This window comes from Papaver somniferum, chromosome 10, assembly GCF_003573695.1.
Source record: "Papaver somniferum cultivar HN1 chromosome 10, ASM357369v1, whole genome shotgun sequence".
Taxonomy (NCBI): Eukaryota; Viridiplantae; Streptophyta; class Magnoliopsida; order Ranunculales; family Papaveraceae; genus Papaver; species Papaver somniferum.
The window spans coordinates 157,454,428-157,463,326 of NC_039367.1; the positions used below are offsets into that span (position 1 = coordinate 157,454,428).

The window sequence follows — 8,899 nt, forward strand, 5'->3', positions numbered from 1 at the left end:
GGATAGTAAGAATAAAAGGGGGCGAAGTTCTGCTAGCAGATTTAGGAGTAGATTGATCCTAACTAACCTAGCGAAATCCCCAAAAAGAACCCAATGATGATTTGGGAAGCCACTCTACCATTTGATAGATAATGGAGATTTAGGATCAAAACAATTGGGAGATTTAGGATCAACACGATTAGTCGATTATGGTAGTGAATTAGTTGGTTTCACTTGTTCAATCCAAAGGAACCTAATACTGTTGAACTTAGCAAACAGATTTTGATTCGGGCTGCAAATAATAGGAGATATGTTTTAGTTATTACTAGGTATCACCGGGGCCTTACGGCCCCGGTTCAACCTCTCCTGTGTATACAGCTTAGTCCGACACATCAACTCTAAAATGCCTATACTTGAATAAAAAAAGGGGTACAGTATCAAAGTTCATTTATGCATTTCCGGATTTTTCAAACAACTTAAATTGACACTCAACCTTAGGAAACTTAAGTACGTTGCAATCAACAAAGGTATTTGAAGCTTCCTGCGGTATCCACAAAGGAGTCGTTAGCCAAGAGTCGTGTTTCTGTCATTCTATATTGGAAGTCACAACTCCACTGGTTCAGTCCTAATTCTGGTGTCTCGTCTCATCTGCAACCACACTCATTTTTGTTTTGCACCACACTCTTTTCCAGAACGCCATTGGTTTACTCCAAACAGTATAAACAGTATTTCAACTCATTCAATGAAAACTGGAAATTACATTCATACAACATAAAACACATCGCATATTAGAATAGCCACCGAATCAGTAAAAAAAAAACAATATAAAATGTATTATTCTGACTAATTGAATGGGAAGATTGACTAATTATATACATTTGCCATTAGGTTGTGTACACAGATTCAGTGGTAGTGTGCCCCAATTCCTAGGTGAGTCCCGTTTGTTTCGACCAAATTCTGCCCAGCGGATAGGTTGTGTTCGCCACCTGAGGTGGGTGTTGCTGCGACTACCCCTGATCCACTTTCAAGGACATCAAAGAAGATCCCTGCAAAACCATGACTTATCAACTTGGGATTCATTCACATCCTAAGGAGCAAGTGACGTGGTTAGCCAAAAAGATATCCTCCAAAGCCAGTACTGAGCCATCATGGTCATAGTCTTTCCTAAATGGTTTAAAAACTTCTGGTTGGTGACATTTTAGAAACTATAATACTCCCTCCGTTACTTTTTAATAGGCCAGTTTCTTTTTTTGAGAAAATTAAAGAAATTAAGAGAACTAATTATTGAAAGTAGTCCTCTAAACACTTGTCAATAAAAGAAGTAAAGTGAAATGGTCCACATGACACTTGTCAGCCAAAGAAATAAGTGAAATGATCCACATAACACTTGTCATCAAAAGAAGTTAAAAAAAAAGTGGTCCCAGAAAATTAAAGTAACATTTGACTTTCCCAATTAAGAAAATGGCCTATTTTTTTGAAATATTTATTTATAGAAACTGGCTTATTAAAAAGTAACGGAGGGAGTATGAAAATGCTTACCTCCTTAAAGTGCGGATTTTGTGAAAGTGGCAGAGTTAGACCTTCTAGAATTGGATCAGCAGTCTATTAATCTACCCATATTCAAGTATCTATGAATCATATCTCAGCAAGGATTATCGTGGTAAATTGCTCACCGTTTTCTTGTGGCCGGCAACTGATAGTAACCCCACGAAAGGTCACTTCAAGCTTAAATCAACATATACCCAAAACTACGAACATTCACCTAAGCCTATCACAATCAAGTAAGAGTATATGCCCATCTTTAGTTTTGAGTATATGCCTATCACAATCAAAACTAAGAACATTCAGGGGAAGTAGTTGCATTAGTTTATTAGATCCAACACAGAGTATATGCCCATTTTTCTGAAAGTGCATGTCATCTCTTCCTCTGGCAAATTAAGCATCACCCCAAATCAGACTATCACAATCAAGGGGGAAGTAAATTTGCAACCCGTAAACACACTGCTCATAGAAAGCCTTGTGACCTTTTCCATCTCTTTAAATTTGCTAGCCTAGCACCTTCAAGGAACTTGTCCTAAAATTGCAAAAGCACAAAAAATTAGTTATATAAAAAAAACAACCCCAAGGCTTGAAGGCACTAATATTTACTCATGTTAAATTACATAATTCGAAGTTTATTAGAAGACCAACAATACCCAGTAACTGATCAAAATAAAAAACAATACCCAGTAAGTATTCTCAGAAGTTTAGTCTGTAGAATACGCCAAGAACTTTTTTACAGTTGTTTGCAAGACCTGAATTCATCCATGGCGCCAAGATTTCAACAATTTCACCAACAAATGGTACGTTCATGCACACCCATATGTCCTAAAGTCCATAACCTGTGATCGGATTAAAGTCATATCACTATCCCGAAGAAAGTTTGCAAGCGTAATTGTAGTACTGACTAATGTACTCATACAATGATGCTCCTACAAAACAAAACCAAGAAATTATATTAACCGCTTGGTGTAAACAAAACCAACTAATAGACCTGCCTAAACATCGAAACAGGCGTAAATACGACTCCTAGTAGAGAATTAGTCCTAAGTTAGAGATTTGGCAAAATTTAAGGTTGATTTTTAGAAAAATTCAAGATCGATTTCCTAAATATATTACCCAGGAAAGACAAAGAATATAAACTCTTCATGCTTGAAACGAAGCCAATCAAAATACGCATGAACACAAAGCCAATACTGAGGTTTCAGGAAATCAACCTGAATTAAATAGCACAAAAAAAATAACCAAATAGGAATAAGTCGGAAGAAGAATACGCATAAACACCTTTACACCAGCAAATAATTTGGTACCATCACAGGCATTTCTGAATCAGAATCCATATACTCGAGACATACCTCTGTGATTAAACATCAAATCCTGCAATAAATAAAAAACACAAAAGAAGATGAAGAGAAATCAAATAAAAAAAATCAAAATATATAAATAAAAAAGACAAAAGAACATATCCTAAGGTTAGAGTTCTCAGAGAATAGAGAGCCAAGTAACAAACCAAATCTTGTAAAACTGCCAACTCTAGGATTGGAATTCCCTTTATAACAAACTTTTTAGGCAGGTGGGAAATCCGTTGGTACACATCGCATCCAATGGTCACATGTAAACAGTAAAGAAAAAGAAAATGAAACTTATCATATCTCAGCATAGCATGTTCTTTCATAAAGTTGAATTTCTACATTTCCCAGCAGCGTGGTCTTTGCAATTGTTCTGCGAAATAAATAGGAAAAATATCAACTAAACCCATTCGTATATTTATTCACGTGCATATATATATTTGTTGATAGGAGTAAACATTCTGTTGCGGAGTAAATAAAATACATTGATTTTGAATTAGCTTGGAAATCTTTCGTTGAAGGATTTACCTGTCAATTCATCATATGCATCGGCGAATGTATATAATAGTTCAATTTCTAGCCAAATCAAGTAGTCCCCTTAACTCTAGGAGTCTTTGCGAGATTATGTGATAGTGTCCCCTTAACTGCTCCTACACGGTTCTGTCTAATTGGGAGGCATTGTTTTTGTAATTTCTCTTTGTCTTTAGCGTAGCTTGGTTTTTTCTTTTCTTCTTCTACCCCTGGTAGACTTGCATGTACATTCCTCTTCTTTTAATAAATCCTCTCTTTCAATCAAAAAACAAATGAAGAGAGAGAAAAGACAATGCATAAATTGATCAGCAATAAGAAAACAAAATTAACTGCATTAACCATTCTTAAAGTGGAAGAAATATTGCAGTTACCATCCCACCATTGATCAACATTCTTAGAGAAAACTTCGGAACAAAGTTGTAATCTTTGGTTAAAACATTTACATAAGAGCATCAGGAGTTCTCAACAACAGATAATTCACAAAGCTTAAAATTTTGTAACACCTATGAGACCAAACCATTCCCTTCATTTCATGTGTCAATAATTCACAAAAGCAAAGAAAATGACAACAACAAAAAAACAACTATCTTTCTCTCTTTGACCGATATCTTAAATTGGTGACGGAAACTGGCATCCGTACCTACATGAAATTTGGTTGAGTTTGAATATTTATTTTCTTGTAACACAACTATGTTTGTTAAATAAAGAACATCAAAATAAAAAGCATAATTAGTGATACGGATCAAACAGATAAATCAACAATTTTAAGCCACCACTCTTCCATAATTGGTATGCTGAAGTTGTTTGGGTTCTGGCCCCAGTGTTTTGTTAGTCGGGCCCACGGCCTTCCAATTAGAAATCTATGACCGTCACGAAACTACACAATTAAGGCGAGGAGATCAATTTAGGGCACCTTTTATACACTCGCCTACTCAGCTTGCCTTGCCTTGGAGTACCTCTACAACGATGCAAAATGAACAAAACAATGCCAATTTGTATGTGAAGTAAACCTATATATTATCTTGTTTTGAAGGACACGTAAAAAATTTACTGCAAAAATTATTTCAAAAAAAGCGAAAAAAAAAAGATTTGCATCTGCTCCCCTAGATCATCACCCTTTTGATGCCCACAAATTAAATCCCACTCTAAAAAGTAATTCTCTTAGACTTCCATTCTCACAATTACCAAAGCTTTCTATTTTACGATCAAGAAAGAGACGGCTGCTATAGTGATCTATAAAGAATATAGAGAAGAGAAAAAAGAAAAATGCAAAGAATAAGAAATGATGTTGCTTACCTGTTATTTGCAACTTCGCAGTTTCTTTATAAGATTGAACTTCATTAAAATGAGACCCAAGATAGATGTTGAACGATGACGCGAATTATCTTTCTCTATGAATATTGTAAAGCTAAAGTTGCCACAAATTATATGTAAGCTTTTACAAACTCAAATAACAGTGCCATCTGTAGGAGTCGAACCGACAACAACATGGTTGAGAACCATGTGCTCTACCATTTGAGCTAAGATGGCAAATATAATTGCCTAATGCAAGTGGGATTTAATATAGTGACACTCAAGCACATATTGTTCATACGCATAAACGTCAGCAAGCAGAGAATTTACCTGCCACTTGCTTATAGCAGGTACGCAGTGTCACTGCCGCATTTCCTATAGGATATAACCTTTTGGTTGATAAGCCATTTTTTTTTCATCAACATGATCAGAGCAACAATGAAACCTAAGCATAAGAAATAAAATGCAGAAACAATAGCAGAGAAGAATACAGTGCAGATGGTTCACTGTCATGTCACTCTAATGTTGCTGTCTTGGTATTATTCTCATTTCTAACACAGGGCATTTCCCACGGAGCTATTTGTGTCAACTTCTCCCTCGTGCCAGCCTCACAAATGGAGCTATTTGTGCCTCCTAAGGGCCTCCAGTATTCAAGATTTCAGGTAAAGAAATCTGTGAATATCCAACAAAAACAGGTTAACAACGCAAAGTCAGAGATACCAAAGGACGAAGTCCAGACAGAATAAAGAGTCTGTAAAATTATAATTCAGAAACATAAATAAAATAGTAACAACGGAAAAACTACAAAATTAAGTGGAAAAAAATTGACATTTCCAAACCCTTAAGCTGTCTCTGAAAGTGAAATTTGATTGGGCATAAACATTCTTTTAGAAACTGAAATTCCCAAACCCTTATATTTAAACCTAGTTCTTTGGATAATTTATATATGTACGGAAAAGTGGAAAGAAAGTAAAAAAAAAAAAGGAGGATAAGTGAGGAATGACAACAACTGCTAAAGATGTGCAGGTGCATTGTCTCATTGTCATCATGAGTAAATAACGGTTCCCAGCAGAAAATGCAAACTGCAAGGAAAGCAGTACCGCATGGTAACAATTTTAAAGAGAAAATTTCAAGAGTATGATCCAGATCTAAAAAAAAACTCTTCAGCGCACCTATTCTACTGTGGGAGGACATTTCTAGCAAAATCTTCTAATAATGCATATAGGTATCTTAAAAAAACACTCGTCACTTGGGTGGACATAGTTTCTTTTATATTCCTTTGTTTCAGTAGTGTTGTGGTTATGCCTATGCATGTATTGAAGAGTGTTACTTAAGTGGGTGAGAAAGAACCAAGACCATAAAAAGGGCTGACTTACATTACAATATACAATGGATGAAAGATGCACTTCTGAAGGAGATTCATCCATAAAAAAAGGAAAGAGAGAATACAAAAGAAACTCCAATTGTTACTGCCTTCCAAGTTCCGTTTAACATTCTCTCCAACAAAAGAAACTCCGTGACATACAAAATTAACTAACTCACACTCAAAGCACGAACTACTGTGATAAAATTGCCTCATGGTTTCTCGATCATAATAAACTCTCATTAGAAATTTCTTGCTCATTTGGCAAAAAGGGATATAATCTGTCAAACGAAGCATGATACACATAAAACTTCAATTTTAGTCTACATGTCCAAAGGTAAACCCCAGAATGTAAAAGTTGAGTGACAGAATACAATTAGGCAAGATATTTTGAATCTAAAGAGCTTCAATCTGTAGCATATATTGGGTTGTCCTCTGCAATCGCTAATTGATTACACATAATAGTAACCAGTAATTATTTATAACAAATACAAATTAACATTATAAAGCTTGTGCTATCCAGGCATATTTACATCACATACGACCCGTGGCGCTAACTGCGCCATTAAAACGGAACAAAAAACTAATAAATGAACTAATAGTAGAAAATATCTAGCTATGAACAAAATGTGGGACTACTAAAGTTACCCTCCAGAGATAACTTTACGATTCCTTCTTGTAACATTCATTTTACTTTTGAACAAATACCTATGAGTTCCATAGATACTTCTCTATGGAGTTGATAAGGGCGACCTAAAATTATCATAAGGGGTTGCTTCTAACATAAATAGACCGAAACACCACGCACCTTGATAATTTTAGGTCGCCCTTATCAACTCCTTCCGAGGCCGACCAATAAATATAAGCAACCCCTGATCTTTTGCAGTCTTCATATACGTTAGAAGGAAAACCAAAACAACTTAGTACTCATAATCTGAATGCGCAAGAGGAATTAGTAATGGTACAGAGTTCCTAACTAAAAGCATGGGATGGAGGCCAGAAACAATATTAGGCGCCAACTCTAGTTTACTCAAGCAATAATTTATCTCAATATATCTGGAGGAGTTTTGAAGAAAGAGTTTACCGGCTAACTAAATATGAGTAGATCAGGGTTGCAGATACTAAAGTAAATCCATTTTTGGATTCTAGTGCACCTTGATCTGAGTTTTGTGATTGTCTCTTCAGTCTTCATGGATCAGGGGCTGTTCTTCTTAACCCAAACTTGTCTGTTTCATCGATTCTTGCATCTCGATTTGTTGTTGCGGCAACTGTGACCTAAATAAAAAATATAGAACAAAGATTTGATTTGGAGAAAGTCTTTTATGCAAGAGAGAAAATTAGACACACATGTACCCATCGACCATCGTAGTGTTCCAATTCAAAATCAAAGCTAGTTAAACAACTAACATCTCATATATGTGTTCGAATCAAAAGAGAAAGTATAGTAAGCAATCATACTTGAAGCAGTTCCAGGAGAAAGGATACTTCATCGGTTTAAATGATTTTTCATTCAAACTTCTCATCAAACATTTGCATGCAATATAGAGGATTATACACCAACGGGATGGAACTAACCGAATTGAGAGGTCAGAATCCAACAAATAATGAAATGTTACTCTAATCAGTCCCTAAATAACAACCATTTGGGGTACTGACCATTTCCTCTTTTATAAATTTGGAAAACTTGTTTATGTCATTAAATATCTACAAAATAATCTAAATCAAAAAGGAAAGAACGTAAGCACACATATAGTAAGTCACTAATGCAAAATGATGATAACTCAAAGAGGCAGAGTAAAACCTGAACGTTGATGAGGCTGTTCCACAATGATTCCATGAGAGGTATTTCAAATTAATAGCCCTAATGAAATTGGTTGCTTTGAATACATGGCTATCAAGTACTTGGGTCCAGGCATTCTTCGCGATGGCATTGTTCTGATAAAGTAACACTATCCTGCAAGAGATTCAATAACATATTCATCGATAGAAAGATATTATAACTCGGTTATAGCCTTTTCCAAGCATTCTTCAGTTTAAAGCAAGCATTAAACTAATGGGAAGGCCATACTGCAATGAAGAATAACGAATCAAAAAGCTTAAAGCAAGCATTCAAAGAAAGAAGTATAAACTAATGCAGATGAATTGAGATGACCTACTTCATGATCAACTGTGCCACATAGAAGCAAATAACGATGTTTGCTTCATTGTATTTCGTGCAATACTGCATCTAGTAGCTAACGCAGGTCCAACCTTCCTCACAAACTTGAGAAGTGGAAAATTACATGGGAAAATTTGTCCGCCAACTCCAGTGGGCTCATGTACAGTTTGCATATGTGGTATACTCATCAGCTTGAACTTGGAAACTGGAATCTTATCTGCCCATCCTAGCACATTTCTTACAAAACAAAACTGTAAAATCAATTAACAACATCTCGTCGTTAATTGACATTGTTAATCCCAGTGAAACTTGATTGGGCATAACATTGTTTGACATAGCGGATCTGCCTACTTCAGAAACAACATCTATTAACAAAATCACACATGAGGACTTGACCAAGCATAATTTGACCTTAATAAGGAGAACAAAACAAACCGATTAGATTTCCCAATCAAAAGGAGAATGACCAAGCATAGTTAGGTCTTGATAAGAAGAAAACTAACGTGAAAACGTCAAAATAAGAACAGGAGATAAGCCAAAGATTAAGAGAGCAAACCCTAGAATTTGGGTTTACTAACCAAGATTTAAGTATCCATCTTTCTTCTCATCTCTGTTCTTCATATCTCTTAGATTTAAAAATAGAAGATCAAACACCTGTTCCGCTATTCATCTCGGTATGGATTGCCA

At 35.6% G+C, this 8,899-nt stretch overlaps 1 long non-coding RNA gene and 1 other non-coding gene across 3 annotated transcripts; both read right to left on the bottom strand.

The window, feature by feature from the left end:
- Window positions 1–412: 412 nt before the first annotated feature.
- Window positions 413–3,014, bottom strand: LOC113315135. 2 transcript variants are annotated; one of them, XR_003342769.1, is made up of 4 exons: window positions 2,803–3,014; window positions 2,205–2,450; window positions 1,519–2,053; window positions 413–1,025 (listed from the first exon to the last, which is right to left on the bottom strand). It is a non-coding gene; the product is annotated as an uncharacterized LOC113315135 (long non-coding RNA). The 2 variants fall into 2 exon arrangements; XR_003342768.1 differs by having other exon boundaries at window positions 414–1,025; window positions 1,653–2,053.
- A 1,841-nt stretch (window positions 3,015–4,855) lies between these two features.
- TRNAE-CUC lies at window positions 4,856–4,928 on the bottom strand. The gene has a single exon. It is a non-coding gene; the product is annotated as a tRNA-Glu (tRNA).
- Between the last annotated feature and the right edge of the window lie 3,971 nt (window positions 4,929–8,899).